The sequence below is a fragment of the Nansenia antarctica genome, assembly GCF_963989245.1.
Source record: "Nansenia antarctica genome assembly, chromosome: 7".
Lineage (NCBI taxonomy): Eukaryota > Metazoa > Chordata > Actinopteri > Argentiniformes > Microstomatidae > Nansenia > Nansenia antarctica.
The window spans coordinates 14,645,869-14,664,496 of NC_137677.1; the positions used below are offsets into that span (position 1 = coordinate 14,645,869).

The 18,628-nt window shown below is 44.2% G+C and overlaps 1 pseudogene across 1 annotated transcript; it reads right to left on the bottom strand.

The window, feature by feature from the left end:
- Positions 1-1,964: 1,964 nt before the first annotated feature.
- On the bottom strand, positions 1,965-9,926 carry LOC308162438 (tripartite motif-containing protein 16-like; annotated as a pseudogene). Its single transcript has 8 exons — positions 9,316-9,926; positions 6,043-6,138; positions 5,598-5,831; positions 5,173-5,332; positions 4,916-4,975; positions 4,271-4,746; positions 2,677-2,739; positions 1,965-2,270 (listed from the first exon to the last, which is right to left on the bottom strand). The product of its transcript is annotated as a tripartite motif-containing protein 16-like (transcript).
- Between the last annotated feature and the right edge of the window lie 8,702 nt (positions 9,927-18,628).

The window sequence follows — 18,628 nt, forward strand, 5'->3', positions numbered from 1 at the left end:
GGTTAGTGGAAGACAGACAGTGATGGGTTAGGTGGTTAGTGGAAGACAGACAGTGATGGGTTAGGTGGTTAGTGGAAGACAGACAGTGATGGGTTAGGTGGTTAGTGGAAGACAGACAGTGATGGGTTAGGTGGTTAGTGGAAGACAGACAGTGATGGGTTAGGTGGTTAGTGGAAGACAGACAGTGATGGGTTAGGTGGTTAGTGGAAGACAGACAGTGATGGGTTAGGTGGTTAGTGGAAGACAGACAGTGATGGGTTAGGTGGTTAGAGAGACAGTGGAAGAGACATTTACATTTAGATTTTTTGGCACTTAGCAGACGCCTTTAAGACATTAAATTACAATTATAAGACATTATATTGTTGCCCTAGCAACAGTCCGAAAGCTAAGGCTGCGTTCGTAAATGAGCTCTGAGAGGGCCGGAGGGCACACTGGGTTCAACGTCATAAAGAAACCAAGTAATTTGATTGGACAAGAGGCATTCCATGAGTGCTGATCAGATTTCCAGAGCAAATTTACGAACGCAAGCTAATACAGGTCTTGCGCAAATCGCTCAGTGCGCTCTGCTTGCTTTCCCTCCTCCCGCTCCCGCAAAAACACTGTAGATATAATAATAATTATAAGAATAGATTTGATTTAAAAAGCGCCTTTCTCAAACTCAATGACATTGTACAGAAAACAAAGAGCAGCAGAACAACAACAACAACAACAACAACAGCGGGTTGTTGCTCTCTCGGAGGTTTGGCTTGTTGCCCATGGCGACTATTGGATGTCCTGACAGATCCACTGCATCAACTTCTAGCTGATTTCGCCTCATTAGCCATTGATCAGACAGATATTAAACATATATATGTTTATGTTATTGTAGATGTCGATGGGCAGCTTTCCAAGGGTGCATGGATTTACTGTAGAATAGCCTATGTGGAACTAGCCAGCAACTTTTGATGGACTACAAAAGGCCGAGAGTTGTTTGTCTAACATGCAAGTGAATTGGCCCTTCTCAGATGTATTATTTTCGATATGTTGAAAATAAATAATTTATTAAATTAAATACTCAGTATCTAAGTATCAACCTTCTTAAAACAAGCCATCATTTAATTAATTTAAATTGTATCCTCCTGAACAGTCAGATCAAATATTACAGAAAATACTGAACTCAAATATACTTATTGGAAGAAAAATAACCCTAATAATAATTTAAAAAAAACTAATAATAATAATAATTATTATTAAGTATAACACCCCTCATGGTTGAAACTCACTTGATATGACGAGACGATAGTGGTGACCCTGTATATAATTATGGTCATATATATGAACGATCAGAATGGTGATAATCGATATTCAATCAGAGAATAAACCTTGTGTACTGTTGTTAAGCGTTTAATGGACGGAACTAGCTGTCAATAGATATTTGTAGACTATGTGACAAAACACAATTAGTTCTCATTTTGACCACATTTGTAACATTAATAGTACACACTTTATAGTCAACCAACCATACATGTTTTAAAGTCATGTTTGGTTTTAAGGAATTGCTTTATCATACAAGTCATTATACAATGAGCCGTGTAGCCTTAATCACAATCAGATCTCGGTCAAATACAGTACAGGCTACTTGAGCTGTGCTAAACGTATAGTCCTAGTTAGTCCCTGGTCCAGACCAGCCCTGGGTGAGTCCTCTTCCAATGCAGAGAGTCCAGGGTTCTTCTAGATGTCTGTCCTCTGATGGGTAGACCTCTCATAGACACACACACAACACAAACATGCCTTCCCAAGGAACACAGGTTGGTCGTGAGCACACACACACACGATGCTAAACATCCCAGGTAATACTTCCCTTACCATCGACACACACACACACACACACAGACACACAGACACACACACAGACACAGACACAGACACAGACACAGACACAGACACACACACACACACACACACACATCTGGATTCCTCTTGTCTCAGTCATCAAATTTGACCGACCGAGTGGCGTTGACATCAATGGCAAACTTCTTATTGGACGGAGCAGAGAACCCAAGTCCCGCCCCCCTGCCACCGAAGTCCATGCGGCGTGACTGGGCACGCTCAAACTCCCCCAGAAGCCCTTGCTGCAAACTCTGCTGCCCGTCCTTCCCCAACGCCATGTTGGCCCGCCCAGGGCCTTCTGCCATTGGCTGGCTGCTCTTCTTGAAGCCGCCCATCAACCGAAGGAACTTCTGCTGTTTGTCTGCGTTGTCAAACTGTGCGGAGCCCCACTGGCCAAGGCCCTGGAGAGGGAGAGACACATGCTTGTTATAATAATAATAATAATAATAATACATTAGACTTATATAGCGCTTTTCTAGACACTCAAAGACGCTTTACAAACTGAAAAAGATCGAGTAGTAATAATAAAAGACACAAAAAAATAGATAAAAGAAAGTATAGGGGCCTAATTAAGGTAGTGCTGGGGACACATGGGAAGGGGAGGGGGGGGGGGAGAGGGTTAACTGGTGAAGGCGAGCTTGGAGAGGTGGGTTTTGAGGGCCTGTTTAAATGTTGGAATGCATGTTTGTTACACATGTAAGCTTGTTCCATCCACTTCCATCCTGTAATAATATCATAATGATTGAGGTTATAAAAAAGAAGAAGTAAAAAGCAACGGCAATGATTGTTGTTTATTTATGTACTGACCGATGAGACGGGTGCTTCTTTGGGTTTGGACTCCTGGTCGATCTCCTTCTGTAGCCTTCTGGTCTATGGAGCATAATGAAACACCTGTGTTATTCTACCTCACACTCAGACAGTCCACTTCTGTACAGCGCTTAGCATGTAGAAGAAGAATAACATTGCTAGTGTCCCTGTATCCACGACGATGCACTCATAAGGATGAATTCATATTCATCGTCTATTACCGTGTTAAATGTTTATCTATTTACTTTCTATATATATATTTCACTGTCTTTGCCGTTCTAATGTGTTGTATGTATTGTTCTATTGTCACGACCCAAGAGCAATGTGCGTACATTGATAGTCAATGGGCTCGTTCCCACACAGCGCCGAGGCCGGACACAGGTAGATTAGCTCAGGGTTAGCTGACAGCACTCAGGTAGATGTTTAAGGGGAAATGGCTTACCTGGCTCCGATGTATCGTGGCGTGGTCCGCGGGGATACTGAACAGCCCGCACGTTCGTTCAGTGGGGTCTTCCTTCCCATTCAGTATTGACATATAACATAACAAACAAAACCGGACACGACACAACACGACCTCGGGGGTAATCCAATATTCCACACGGTAATAGTCTTGATAATAATTGTCCAAGGGGTTCTCTTCTAGATAAGGCGTCTCAATCAGTATTTCTCTTCTCAGTTAACTCCACTCTCAACTCTCTCGACTCTCCAGGTAGCAAATGAGCACCTGTCAATATACCTTTCGAGAGACCCGCCAACAGGCAAGCCACTCCCCCATGTACCCTGGGTAGCCAATCAACACCCCCCTGAGCTTACCATGACAACAAGGAACAGTTGGATCGTGACAATATAAAGGGAAACCTAGGATATAGAGAGAAGATCAACACTTCTACACTATTCAACAACCTGCCATGCAAACTAAAAGGAAGAACACTAACACATTTCTCAATCTGAGGATTTCTTTAATGTTAATTGATGATACATGATCATTCAGGTTCATTTTCAATCCCACATATCCAGTAGCTGGCTGTTCTACTGGGCTTCAAATAGATCAGAAAGACTGGACCAACATAGTTCTGTACAACTGAACAGAACAACTGGTCAACCTTGATGACGATGAGGAGAGTAGTTCACATTAGAGAGGGAATAGATCAATAGGTAATAATCAATAAGAATACACGTAGGACAGCAGGGAAACATGTTATCATGCAGCATTTCTATTGGTAGTGAAAAAAACTGTTCTACAATAACATCAAATATGTACATAATGATGAAGGTATAACACGATGACTCTGCAAAATCAAACACAGAGAATATCCCACATCATAGATTAGTGACATCATCAATAATCTCACATTGTAGACTTTACAGAGAGAGCTCAATCTGAGAGCCAATCCTCTGAGATTCATAGAAGAGGGAAATCATTAAACCTCTAAATAATAATAATAATAATAATATTAAACCCCTAGACCAAATCACAGAGAAATATATTTCTACAGGTTAAATGAGGAACCATCTAACCTGTAGAAACCTCTACTCCAGCTCACACAGCTCAGCCCATTTACTAAAAACATAGCTCAGCCCATTTACTAAAAACATAAAACCCAGGATATAGGGGCTGAGTGAAGGTGGTCTGGACTCTGTGGAGGAGGGTCATTGTGTCAGAGGAGACGCTGTAGAAGGACAGAGTACCTGCCCTGTGATCCAGGTACACTCCTACTCTGGAGGACTGAGGGCCTGATACTGCAGTCTCTACTTTATTGTGTCTGAATTTATAACCATCACTCAGGCAGCATAAACTCCAGGACTTGTTATTGAATCCAAATGCAGAGTCACCACCTGACCTGTTTGTGTCTTTATATGACACTGCTGTTTCAACCGCCCCTCTCCTCTCAACCTCCCAGTAAGAGCGTCCTGACAGACCCTCTCTACACAGCACCTGATGATAGGTAGTGAATCTCTCTGGATGATGATATGGCTGGGCATGGTACATATATGTCACCTTCCTGTTCCCTTCAGACAGAAAGAGCCAGCTGTTTGCTGTGTTTGGATCCAGTGTGAGCCGACAGGAATCTGGGAGAAGAACAGAGCAGAGACCAAATCAGAGGAATAAGGAGAGTCAGATATCGAGTCTGTCTCTGATGATGTTCTGCCTCTCCTAGACCTCTCTAGTTATATCTCAGGTGTGTGGAGAGGATCAATGGAGAGAGAATGTCAGCTACTTCAGGATAAAGAGACTCACATTGTAAGAGCTGGGCTCTGGTCTTGGGCTTTGGTGGAAGTAATACATCTACCAAATTCACAGTAGAGACACACACAAACACACACACACACACACACATACACACATACACACATACACACATACACACATACACATACACACACAAAGAGAGAGAGAGAGAGAGAGCATTCAGATTATAAACATGTTTATGTTAATGTCATTAAATTGGTCTGAAGTTGTTTGTGTGAAGAGAATACAGGACTTTTAAAGCCCACCTGTAGTTGAGATCTTGGGCCATCCCTTTTTTAGGATGGGGTCTAGTTCCTCTCTCAGCTCAGACACAGCTTCACTCACATCTCCAAAGTACTGAAGAGGACGGACAATGATGCTGGTTACGTCTGAAGATACACTGGGACTGGAGAGAGACTGATAACTCTGAAGAGAGAGAGAGAGAGAGAGAGAGAGAGAGAGAGAGAGAGAGAGAGAGAAAGAGAGAGAAGGGGGGGTGTGGAGGTAGAGTTGAGAGGCAGAAAGACAGCCGGCGGAGAAAACAAGAGGATTAATTACATGAACAAGAAGCAGCTTTCAGTATTCCAGATGCAGTGGTAGTTGCAGTGTAGTGACCTGGAGGATACATGGAGTGGTAGTTGCAGTGTAGTGACCTGGAGGATACATGGAGTGGTAGTTGCAGTGTCGTTACCTGAAGGAAATGGATGTGATCCTCTGTGTGTGAAAGCTGCTCCAGCTCAGCGTCTCTCCTCCTCAGCTCAGCGATCTCCTGCTCCAGTCGCTCCACGAGTACATGAGCCTGACTCACTGCTGCCTTCTGCTGGGCTCTGATCAGCTGCTTCACCTCAGAGAGCCTTCTCTCAATGGAGAAGATCAGCTCAGTAAAGATCCTCTCACTGTCCTCCACTGCTGCTTGTGCAGAGCGCTGTTAGGACAGAGACAGAGAGAGAGAGAGAGAGAGAGAGAGAGAGAGAGAGAGAGAGAGAGAGAGAGAGAGGGAGAGAGAGACAGAGAGACAGAGAAAGAGAGACAGACACACACACACACACACAGAGACAGAGAGTGTGTGATTGGAGTGTGACCTGCTGACTGGAGCAGAGTAGTGAAATGGTGCGTCTCCTCTGGTCAATACTCACTGTGAGAGACTCCACACCCTGTTGGAGCTCCCTCAGGTCCTTCTCTCTCTCCGGGACTCTCTGCTGGACTTTCTGCTGACTCATCCCCAGCTGCTTCTGTAGACAAACACACTTTAATAAATACTGTGCATATTTACATTGCTTGAATGATGATAAACAATGATTTCACAAACTAACAAAAAAAGTAATAACTCATTGAAAGAACACTTCTGGTTTCATGAATCACATTTAGAATCTGCTGATGAAGAAAGGCTGGACGCTGGACTATGAAAGGTCACGGAGGCAGATCTCCTGATTGTTACTGGAGACAGAGGCTGTGTTAGAAATGGCATACTAGCATACTACTCATACTAGATATGACGTACATTTGAGTATGCGAGAGCGTTCATACTGTACAGTATGCGAGAAATGTATACTAGATTTTGCCAAATATTTGAGTATTCCATGGCTGGACACTACTGGGGTAATAAATCCCCAAAATGCATTGTGTGTCTCTTCAGTCTCGTCAAACTGCGTCATATAAACTTGTCATACAGCTGTTGTTTACATTGTCCGATAGCCTGGAGACCGAAAGATCGAATAAACATAGTTTTTTGCACATATTTGAGTGTGCAGATGCTGTTGTTTTGCACTCTATTTGATACTCTTCAGCTGCAGCACCCCAGCTAAGTCTGGTCACGGATGAGCAGTGGTATTTTCAGTATATTGGGAAATTACATGGTGAAATGCATTCTTAGACATGACCACGTCGTCATGATTACAAAGATGCCACTTGAAAAGTTTATTCGTGTCTTACACACACACACACACACACACACACACACACACACACACACACACACACACACACACACACACACACACACACACACACACGTTGGCCTGGTATCTGACTGCCTGTAGCCCAGTCATGAAAGGTCCCAGTATTCATAGCTTTCAGTCACGTGGTTTCTTCCCTAGCAACCACCAACCTGACGGGCAAAAAGTATCATAGCAACATCGCTCAACATGGCTGCCTACTATTTAGACCACCTCACCCATGAAGAACTATCAAGATACACGACGGTGATAGGAGTGGAGGATTGACACCATTCAAATAGTGTTGGATTCCCTGTCTTCTACTCTATCCGGACACGTTGGAATTATTATCATAACCCCCGGAGAATCAAAGTTATTGACCTGCAAAGGGTGCCTCCTTGACCGGCTTTTCCCGTGAATAACACCGGTTATGGAGGTGGTACAAACATAAGACTATTATTGCTAAATTCACCATCAGTATACGGTCATTTTGAGCCCTTAACCACCGCGCTGACACCCCGAGAAGATATACTTTTAATATGAAACTCGATCAACCGGGCGTTCACCGGCTGCTGGACGAAACTCCCAACTCCCGCTGTCAGCGAGGCGAGGGAATATTTATATCCGGGAATTCGCTCCTTGCTGTGTCCACGGTGATAGGAGTGGAGGATCGACTCCATTCAAATAGTGTTGGATTCCCTGTCTTCTACTCTATCCGGACACGTTGGAATTATTTTCCTAACCCCCGGAGAATCAAAGTTATTGACCTGCAAAGGGTGCCTCCTTGACCGGCTTTTCCCGTGAATAACACCGGTTATGGAGGTGGTACAAACATAAGACTTTTATTGCTAAATTCACCATCAGTATACGGTCATTTTGAGCCCTTAACCACCGCGCTGACACCCCGAGAAGATATACTTTTAATATGAAACTCGATCAACCAGGCGTTCACCGGCTACTGGACGAAACTCCCAACTCCCGCTGTCAGCGAGGCGAGGGAATATTTATATCCGGGAATTCGCTCCTTGCTGTGTCCACGGTGATAGGAGTGGAGGATCGACTCCATTCAAATAGTTTTGGATTCCCTGTCTTCTACTCTATCCGGTCACGTTGGAATTATTTTCCTAACCCACGGGAAATCAAAGTTATTAACCCGCAAAAAGTGGGTTTTGCCCGTGGGTTTTGCCCGCAAAAAGTGCCTTTTGCCCGTCAGGTGGGCGTTTCCACTATGCTGTGACGTCACATGAAAGCTATGAATTGTAGCTTCAGATGATCCTGTTCTTTTACCAACTGCCAAGACAACAATAGTAAGCTAGTTACCGTAGCTAGTTACCGTAGCTAGCTAAAGGTATTGGGCCCCCAAATCATTTTACAACTTGTTCAGCTATTAAGTTCCGACGTTCCTGTCTAAATAGTGTCTACTGGTATCCACGGTAACTAAGGTAACGTAGCTAGCGCGAACAGAAGTAAAAACGTCAGATCAGATATATAAACGGGTTATTTTGATAAACTGGACACATTTTTGGAATATATATGGCTACTTTCTCGCCTTAAAACATATTAAAACTTCATAAAATGACACTTGTAGAGTCAAAATTAGCCTACAGCTTTTAGCCAATGGATGATTTAAAATCCCCGCTCCACGACCGGCCGGTGCGAAATGCATTCTGGGAGGCAGTATGCATACTGCAGTGTAAACGGTCGGCTGGTTTTCGCATACTTATTATGAATTTAGTATGCAGTATATACTCATTGAGTATGCTAGTATGCAGTATGCTAGTATGCCATTTCGAACACAGACAGAGAGAATAGAAAGCCAGACAGGAAATGCAGGGTGTTATGAGTTGATAATTCTCCCTATCTGACAAGAACCAGCTTGTAAAACAATAACACCAACATCCTTTACCCTCTCCAATACACAAACACAGTAGTGTGGAAGAGACTGGATCTCTGGAAGTACAGTACAGGCCAAAAGTTTGGACACACCTTCTCATTCAATGTGTTTCCTTTATTTTCATGACTATTTACATTGTAGATTCTCACTGAAGGCATCAAAACTATGAATGAACACATGTGGAATGATGTACTTAACAAAAAAGTGTGAAATAATATGTCTTATATTTTAGATTCCTCAAAGTAGCCACCCTTTGCTTTTTTGTTGTTAATAAAATAAGAAATTGTTGTTGTTAATAAAATATATAATAATAATATTCAATATATATATAATAACATATTATTATTAACACATATTATATTAAATATTATTATTATATATTTTATTAACAACAACAAAGCAAAGGGTGGCTACTTTGAGGAATCTAAAATATAAGACATATTTAGAGTTATTTCACACTTTACCTGTACTGTAAAATGATGTGATATTGTCCAATTTGTCCTCAATCAAAATAAGTTATTGTCCTTTTCTGTTCGATCTGTTCAACATGTATCAGAGTCACGAGAAGCTCAGGTTCTTACCTGCTTCTCAGTCCTTCCTGCTGCAGCTGAGACTGTATCATGGCCTTTGTGTTCATCCATGGAACACAGATAACAGATACACTGCTGATCAGTAGGCAGAAAACGTCCAGCAGTCTGTCATGACGGGAGCAGATCTTCTCCTGCAGCTGTGTGGAGGCTTCGACCAGCTTGTGCTTCTTAAAGGCAGGAGAGTCATAGTGAGGCTGGATGTGAGTCTCACAGAAAGAGGCCAGACACACCAGACAGGACATGAGGGCTTCCTGCTTTCTCCCAGTGCAGACATCACACGCCACATCTCCAGGTCCAGCATCACAGTGAGCAGGAGGAGCAGCTTGGAGTCCTGTCTTCTTTTGTTGTTTCTTTCTTTTGGAACGTATCTTCTTTTCTTTCTTTTTCACTAATTCAGCCCACATATTGTTTCTCCTCAGAACAGGCCTTGGGGTGAAAGTCTGTCTGCACTGAGGGCAGCTGTAGACCCCCTTCTGATCACCCTGGTCCCAGAAGCCCTTAATACAGCGCATACAGTAGCTGTGTCCACAGGGAATAGTCACCGGAACCTTCAGTAGATCCAGACAGATTGGACAACTCACCGTGTGCGTGCTGTCTGCCATGTTGCTGCCATACACACTAACCAGACTGGGCAGCAGAGAAAGAGCGAAGTTTCGTTACTCTAGAAATGTTTGTGCACGTGGGTGGGAACACTTCCTGGTTAGCTCTAGGGGGCGTGGTTAAAACCCCACGTTGACTTGCTTTCTCTCGACAAGTTCCCATTGAGAGACCAGTGTACCTCAGGGGCCTCATTTATAAAAAAGTTATTGAACGTCATCTTTGACTTTCACGTAAGCACATTTTTCTAAACGGACGTGAGCATTATTTATAAAATGGGCTGAGATGGTTTAAAGTTGCGTACGTGCTTCCTTCTATAAATACCAACGCAGGTAAAATGAACGCAGGTGAATGAGGCTTGTATTAACGCCTGTGATAGAGGCTGAATTATAGCGGCTGAATTAAGACAAGTGCTATAGGGTAGGCGTTCGTCTGGAAGTGGGAGAGGGCAGAGAAGAGTGGCTTCTCGGTAAGTTGCATTTGTAACGTTTGATCATGACAACCAACCAGGCAAATGCTTATACTCTATTCAAGTTGTAAAAGAAAATCAGGGGAAGTGGTGGATTTTATCATAAGAGGACAATTTTAGCATCCCCTCGTCAGTGACTTCAGTGTCAGTAACTTGGTAAAAATGTCATTGCATGTGTGCGTGCCCCCTCGCACCTTGAAATAGCAGTAATACCACGTTCATTGAAAAAATGACATAAAGTATGGAAAGAGGGGGGCGATTTTGACTGTTTTTATTTCAACTCAAGTGCTGCTTATACTGTAATAATATAATGGTCTTATTCTTATCAGGTGGTGTTATTCTTATATGGCTCCCAGACACCGGAGAAAATCCAGTATCATTTAGCGCGTGGCCGGCGTCGGTCCGTTGTGGAACGCACTATTCATAGCTTTCAGTCACGTGGTTTCTTCCCTAGCAACCACCAACCTGACGGGCAAAAAGTATCATAGCAACATCGCTCAACATGGCGATTTACCGGCTGCCTACTATTTAGACCACCTCACCCATGAAGAACTATCAAGATACACGACGGTGATAGGAGTGGAGGATCGACTCCATTCAAAAACGTTTGGATTCCATGTCTTCTCCTCTATCCGGACACGTTGGAATTATTTTCCTAACCCCCGGAGAATCAAAGTTATTAACCCGCAAAAGGTGCGTCCTTGACCGGCTTTCTCCGTGAATAACACCGGTTATGGAGGTGGTACTAACACAAGACTATTATTGCTAAATTCACCATCAGTATACGGTCATTTTGAGCCCTTAACCACCTCGCTGACACCCCGAGAAGATATACTTTTAATACGAAACTCGATCAACCGGGCGTTCTGGAGTTCTACCGCTGCTGGACGGAACTCCCGCTGACAGCGGGTCGAGGGGATATTTCTACCCGGGAATTCGCTCCTTGCTGTGTCCACGGTGATAGGAGTGGAGGATCGACTCCATTGAAAAACTTTTCGATTCCCTGGCTTCTCCTCTTTCCGGACACGTTGGAATTATTTTCCTAACCCACGGGAAATCAAAGTTATTAACCCGCAAAAAGTGGGTTTTGCCCGTGGGTTTTGCCTGCAAAAAGTGCCTTTTGCCCGTCAGGTGGGCGTTTCCACTATGCTGTGACGTCACATGAAAGCTATGAATAGGCGTAAGGGGAGATAGACAGCTCCGGAGGGATATAAAGGAAGACTGAAATACAATCATAAACATCAGTTCCCTTTCAATCTTGAATTAAACTCATTTTCTCGGCAGATAACAACATCGTTAATTTTATTACGAGCCACTTAAACTTCGCATGAATTACAGTAGGCAACGTTTTTCCAGTGCGGCTCACATGGCTGTAATAACTCTGCATAACCAGTAGGTAATGTGCGTAAGCAAGTTGAATACTCGACGTCGAGCTACGATCGTTTCCACGGTCAAATTGACTCACGTTGTTATAAATCACTACGTTGACGTGGTTTTCTACGTACGACACGGGTAAGATCAAAATTGATCTAAGCACGTTCTATAAATGAGGCCCCAGGGGCCTCATTCATAAAAAAGTACTTGAACGTCATCTTTGACTTTCACGTAAGCACATTTTTCTAAACGGACGTAAGCATTATTTATAAAACGGGCTGAGATGGTTTAAAGTTGCGTATGTGCTTCCTTCTATAAATACCAAACATACTTGGAATTGAACGCAGGTGAATGAGGTTTGTATTAACGCCCTGACCCTGTGATAGAATGAATGAATGGTCTTTATTGTCATTGCTACAGTACAGGTACCAAACAACGAAATTTAGGAGGATAGAGGCTCAATTATAGCGGCTGAATGAAGCCAAGTGCTATAATATAATATAATACAGACAGACAATACTGACAATATTATATACTGTCTGTATTATATTATATTATATTATAGCACTTGGCTTCATTCAGCCGCTATTTGAGCCGCTATCACAGGGCGTTAATACTATATTATAGGGTAGGCGTGCGTCTGGAAGCGGGAGAGGGCAGTAATACCACGTTCATTGATAAAATGACATAAGGGATGGAAAGGGGGGATGGCAGTTTTAGAAGGGGGATGATTTGGACTGTTTTTATTTCAGGGGGGGTGCCATTCCCCCTCATCCCGACTCAACTCGAAATCCAGTATCATTTAGCGCGTGTTGCCGATCAATGATCGACGTCGTTATATAGAGAAAATTAATGAAATAGGGGTTGATTCATCAGAGCAGTCATACGTCATCTCCCTGTCATCAGGGATTTGTCAATCTTTGATTTGATTTGCCGTGTAAGTCCCCAGATGAGAGTGTTACATTAGTTTTCTTAAGATAGGATAATGAATAAATCTGTTCAATGGGCATTTGCCTACTGTTAATCAGTGCCTACTGTTAATCAGTAGCCTGTATGGTGTATATGAAGATGTTATAGCTAGCTAGCTACGATTTATCATGAAAATAATGAACAGCAAGCTAGATCCAAAACTAGGGCCGGTGGAGGAGGGCAAGTGTCACATTGGACAGACTACCAAAACAGAAAAATAAAGTATCTTAACGACAAGTGATGGATGTCAGAAATAGCCTACATTACCTGGAGATTCAATACGGTACTTTTATATGACAGGATATGGGTTAGGGTTATATGACACCTGTAGCGAGATAGATAGATAGAGCCAAAAGTAAAAAGTCGCTGAGATACGCAACCAGGGTCTGGCTGGTAATTGTATGATGCGCCAAACAATCCGCTGAGATGAAAAGTACGTTTCAGAGCATTTATTGAATAGAACAATCAAACTTGGCGACGTACAAAAATAATCCATAAGCGATCAAAACCAGAAAAATAACAAACAATGCGTATAGAATATAGAATAGAATATACTTTATTGTCCTTGTACAGTTGCCTATACAATGAAATTGTAGTGGTTCTTCTGAAGGTGCAAAAACAGAAAAACATATTCACATATTCAGAAACATATACACATAACATATCACAAATATTACACACTAGACAAATTCAAAAGCGAAAATGCTATAAAACAAGCTAAGAGACAATGAGGTCCGTGGTGTCAAGTGCAAATAACGACAACAATATTAAGAAAATAAAAACAACTATAAAAGCAAGCTAAAAGACATGAGGTCAGTGTCTCATCTGGTTCATCAGTGGTTCATCTGCGTCATATGCGTATAATGCGGTCAACAAAAATACATCGCTCCCCTCTCTCTCCACTACCGCAATGCAAGGTGCGCAGGTGCTTAAATTACCTTGCAATATCACCCCCCATAACCATATGACTTCTCAATACGGTGATAATTGGATGCTAGGTTGGGTTCAATTGGCTACCAAATTGGGTGAAAAAGGGATAAAAATCTGAAAAAGAAATAAAAAGAAAAAAAAAGAAATCTATGAACATGGGATGACGATTTCCATTGACCAATCAACGGTGTGCAGCGTCACACGTCACATGCAGCCTGGCAAAAAAGTACCTTTCGCTACCCATCCCGAACAAGAACTATTTTAGTTCTTGTTCGGCACGGGTACCAGAAATGGCACGGGTACTTTTGGCAGTGGGAAAAGGATAATAAACCGTAGTGGAAAAGCACCATTAGAATGCCCAATACTCTATAGTGATATATTCTGAGAACAGATACTGTAAGGTTTCTAAAAATGTGCTTTGGCAGTTGTGAAAAAAAAGAACATTCTCACACACTGAACATTGTGTTTTCAGTTGTTTTGTTGTAGTCTGTAATGATGCGTATAGTGTTTACAATTTTGCAGGCTTTGAGCAGCTGTTTTGGTGTGAAAGTTTGAGTTTTGAAGAGAGAAGGTGTGGTTTTGTTTATGTAGCTTTAGAAAAGTGTGTTGTGTTTAGAGTTTTGGGAAAATGGAGGAAGGTTTTGTGAAATGTGTTTTAGCAATTGAGAAAAAACACAACGACTCAAAATTGAAGACACATGTTGCAAATGATGTGACCACACCAATAAAAGCCAGTTCAGAGTGCACAGTTTGCTGAAGGTTCCAAACGAACACAATGGAAGGAGGCAGAGTCAGAGGAAGAGGAAGAGGAAGAGGAGTTCGAGTCAGAGGAGGGAGAGGAGCACGCCAAGGAGGAAGAGGAACAGACCCAGGAGGAAGAGGAGCAGGCCCAGTAGGAAGAGGAGTAGGCCCAGGAGGAAGAGGAGCAGGCCCAGGAGGAAGAGGAGCAGGTCCAGGAGGAAGAGGAGTAGGCCCAGGAGGAAGAGGAGCAGGCCCAGGAGGAAGAGGAGCAGGCCCAGGAGGAAGAGGAGCAGGCCCAGGAGGAAGAGGAGCAGGCCCAGGAGGAAGAGGAGCAGGTCCAGGAGGAAGAGGAGCAGGCCCAGGAGGAAGAGGAGCAGGTCCAGGAGGAAGAGGAGCAGGCCCAGGAGGGAGAGCAAGACAAACTCGCACCATCATTACAGATGAGATGCGAGCAACAGTCATTGACCATGTCATTGTCCATGGCATGACAATAGCTGAAGCAGGACTAAGAGTCCTTCCAAACCTGCGTAGGTTCTCAGTGGCCACCATTATCCGGGCATTCACAGAACACAACAGGTATTGTACTGTATTGCTGTGTTGGTCACTACAGTAGATTTTTAGGATTCTTAATAGGACTGGTTGTTAAAATCCCTAAATATTCAACACAACAATTGAGTGGAGTTGGAGATGTCCTCTTGGGTGGAGTGGAATTTTGCAATGATCACGTGGTGCCACCAGTACGACACATCTTCAGTTGTGGTCCCCGACCTCATTGGGTGTTTCGGCCAGTTATCACAAGACACCCTCTGCCGAGGTTGGCCCACCACAGGCTGATCAGGCCTGGGTGTGTGTCGCACGGTGGCACCACGTGGTCATTTGGGAGCCCATGTTGGGTCCCTACGTTTCAGCCACAGCCAGTGACTGCTCCGTTCTGCTGCAGTGGACAGTTCTCTGATTGCCTTTCGTTGGGCCTGTCCTCTGATCCCTACTGCCCTCAGGAGCCTTGTGGTGGAGCTGGCTACAAAGCCTCTGCAGCCCACCTCCACTGGCCACACCTTCACGTTCCAGCCCCGCCCCTCTGCTTCGACTGCTAAGTTGGCATACTTCCGTTCGAATGCCTCATCGATGGCCTCCTCCCATGGGACCGTCAGTTCTACGATGAAGACACGCCGGCAGGACTTGGACCAGAGGACTAGGTCTGGGCGCAGGTTGGTCACTGCAATTTCGGGTGGGAAGGTGAGCCTCTGGCTGAGGTCTACCCGCATTTCCCAATCCCGGGCTGCGTTCAGTGGGCCTGAGTCTGGAGGTGATGGCTTGGTCCGCTGTTTCTCCCCTTCCCGGATGAAGGTTGTTTTCTGTGGAAAGGTAGTCTGGGCATTTAGAGGCATGGCGTTGGTGGTTACCCTCTTGTGCTCAAGTTCGGCAGCCAAGCACTTTAGCACTTGGTTGTGGCGCCAGGTGTATCTTCCTTGAGTTAGACTGGTCTTGCAACCCACCAAGATGTGTTTGAGGGTTGCTGGGGCTGCACACTGGAGACAGGCTGGGTCCTCTCCATACCAGAGATGTAGGTTGGTAGGAGAGGGCAGGACATCATATGTGGCTCTGATGATGAAACTTAGCCTATTAGACTCCATGCTCCACAGCTCGTTCCACGTGATTTTCCTCCTCTCCACGCTCTCCCACTTCATCCAGCGGCCTTGCTGGGCTTGGGAGACTGCCTTGGCGCACCTGGCTGCTTCCTCCTGGTGGCGCACCTCCTCAACCACCATCTTCCGCCGTTCTGTTGGAGTAGCCTTTTGCCATGTGGGTGTTGTTGTTTCTAAGCCAAGGCCCCCTCTGCCATGTTGGACATGCCCCACTATATCCCGGTGTCTGAGGGCGGTCTTTGCCACCGCAACTGCTGCAGATGGCTTCCATTTCCTCCCCGTTGCTAGGATTGGAGCAGCACCTCTGATGAATGGATCCCGGGATTCTGTGAGAGTCATTTCCAGCCTTGATTTGGCACATTTGTACTCCTCCACCAGGCTTGAGATTGGTAGGGAGAGGGCTCCGTTGCCATACAGGCCTATGCTGCTAAGGCCTCTCGGCAGTCCAAGCCACTTCCTCACTTGTGCATTCACCAGTCTCTCCAGCCGGTTGGCATGGGATAGTGTGACCTCGTAGATGGAAATTGGCCACATGAGACGGGGCAGCAGTCCAAACTGAAAGCACCACAGCTTCAGCTTCCCAGGGAGAGCAGTGTTGTTGATCTACTTGAGGCCACTGATTATATCCTGCTTGAGTTGTTCCACCTGCTTCGAGTCTTTGAGTTCTGCGCTATACCAGCGGCCAAGGCTTTTGATAGGCTTCTTTACAGTATAGTGTAAGTACAATTGGTTTCATCTCAGTTGCTATATTACAAAACATGTCCATTGATGCTTCTACTGAATGCATGTTTTTTACAGTAGAGTACATACAAGTCAGTACTGTAATGCATGTTTGTTTCTCTAGAGTTGAAAGAATGCCACATGGAGGTGGGAGGGTTGCCATATTTACACCAGCACAAGAAACCTTCATTGTGGATATGGTACGGGAGAACAACACCATCACACTCCGAGAAATCAGGGACAGAGTCATTGCTGACAATGTCAACTTTGAGAACATTGACAATGTCAGCTTGTCCACAATCGACAGAGTTGTCCGGCACCAAAGGGTGAGCATGAAGCAGGCCTATAGGGTACCCTTTGAGTGCAACTCTGATCGAATCAAAGACCTGCGTTACGAGTATGTGCAAGTAAGTATACATCCATGTTCACAGTACAGTGGGTGCACATACTTGCTCAGTGGCCTACAGTACTACTGTACAATACTGTGCTACTGTATTGACTGTTGTTCTGAACACTTTCACATTTTCACAGAGGATATTCCAGTTGGACTCGATGGCCAGACCTCATGAGTACATCTTCCTGGATGAGGCTGGGTTCAACCTCATGAAACGAAGGCGAAGAGGCCATAACATCATTGGCCAAAGAGCTATCATTGAGGTTCCTGGCCAACGCGGGGGTAACATCACTCTTTGTGCTGCCATGAGTTCAGAGGGGCTTGTCCACCGGCATGCTGTCCTTGGCTCATACAACACCCAACGTCTCCTCACCTACCTGGCAGAGCTACGAGACATCCTCCTGGACCGCCAGCAACACAATCCTGGGCCTGCACAACATCCCATTTATGTTGTAATTTGGGACAATGTTCGTTTCCATCGAACGAACCAGATTAGAGAGTGGTTTAACATCAACCAACAATTCGTGAATGTCTGTCTGCCACCCTACTCACCTTTTCTCAACCCCATAGAGGAGTTTTTCTCGTCATGGAGGTGGAAGGTGTACGACCGCCAACCATACACAAGAGAGAACCTCCTCAGGGCTATGGACCTGGCCTGTGACCACGTGCCTGTGGAGGCCTTCCAAGGCTGAATCCGCCATGCCAGGGCGTTCTTCCCATGTGGCCTGGCAAGGGACAATATTGCCTGCGATGTAGATGAGGCCCTGTGGCCCGACCCAGCTCGACGACGTGATGCCGCACAGTGATTGTTGTGTGTGTGTGTGTGGGTGGTATAGTTCCATAAATAAAAAAACATCACACCCTGAACATTGTTTTCAATGAGTATTGTTGTGTGTAATGGATCCTCTGTAGTGTTTGCATTGAGTTGTGATACAGTACAGTAGTGTACATACTGTATTTTCTGTAGATTTACATACTGTTCACACAAATCTATGAATGCCCAATACTCAGTGTCAGGTTTCTAAAAATGTGCTTTGGCACATTTTTTGTGAAAAAAAAGAACATTCTCACACACTGAACATTGTGTTTTCAGTTGTTTTGTTGTAGTCTCTAATGATGCGTATAAACATTTTTGCAGGCTTTGAGCAGCTGTTTTGGTGTGAAAGTTTGAGTTTTGAAGAGAGAAGGTGTGGTTTTGTTTATGTAGCTTTAGAAAAGTGTGTTGTGTTTAGAGTTTTGGGAAAATGGAGGAAAGTTTTGGGAAATTGAGAAAAACTGTAAAAGAAAACCATATTTCTCAATCACATCACTCTCATGAGGTGACATCACATCAGTGGAGGGGATTTCAAATGTTGTAAGCTGTGTGATTTTCTACCTCTTTTACCATGATTTTTATGTTTTTATCCAGTGAGTTTAATGTGGTTGACCATAACGTGTCCACCCTGTTATGCCTAAATATTGAGG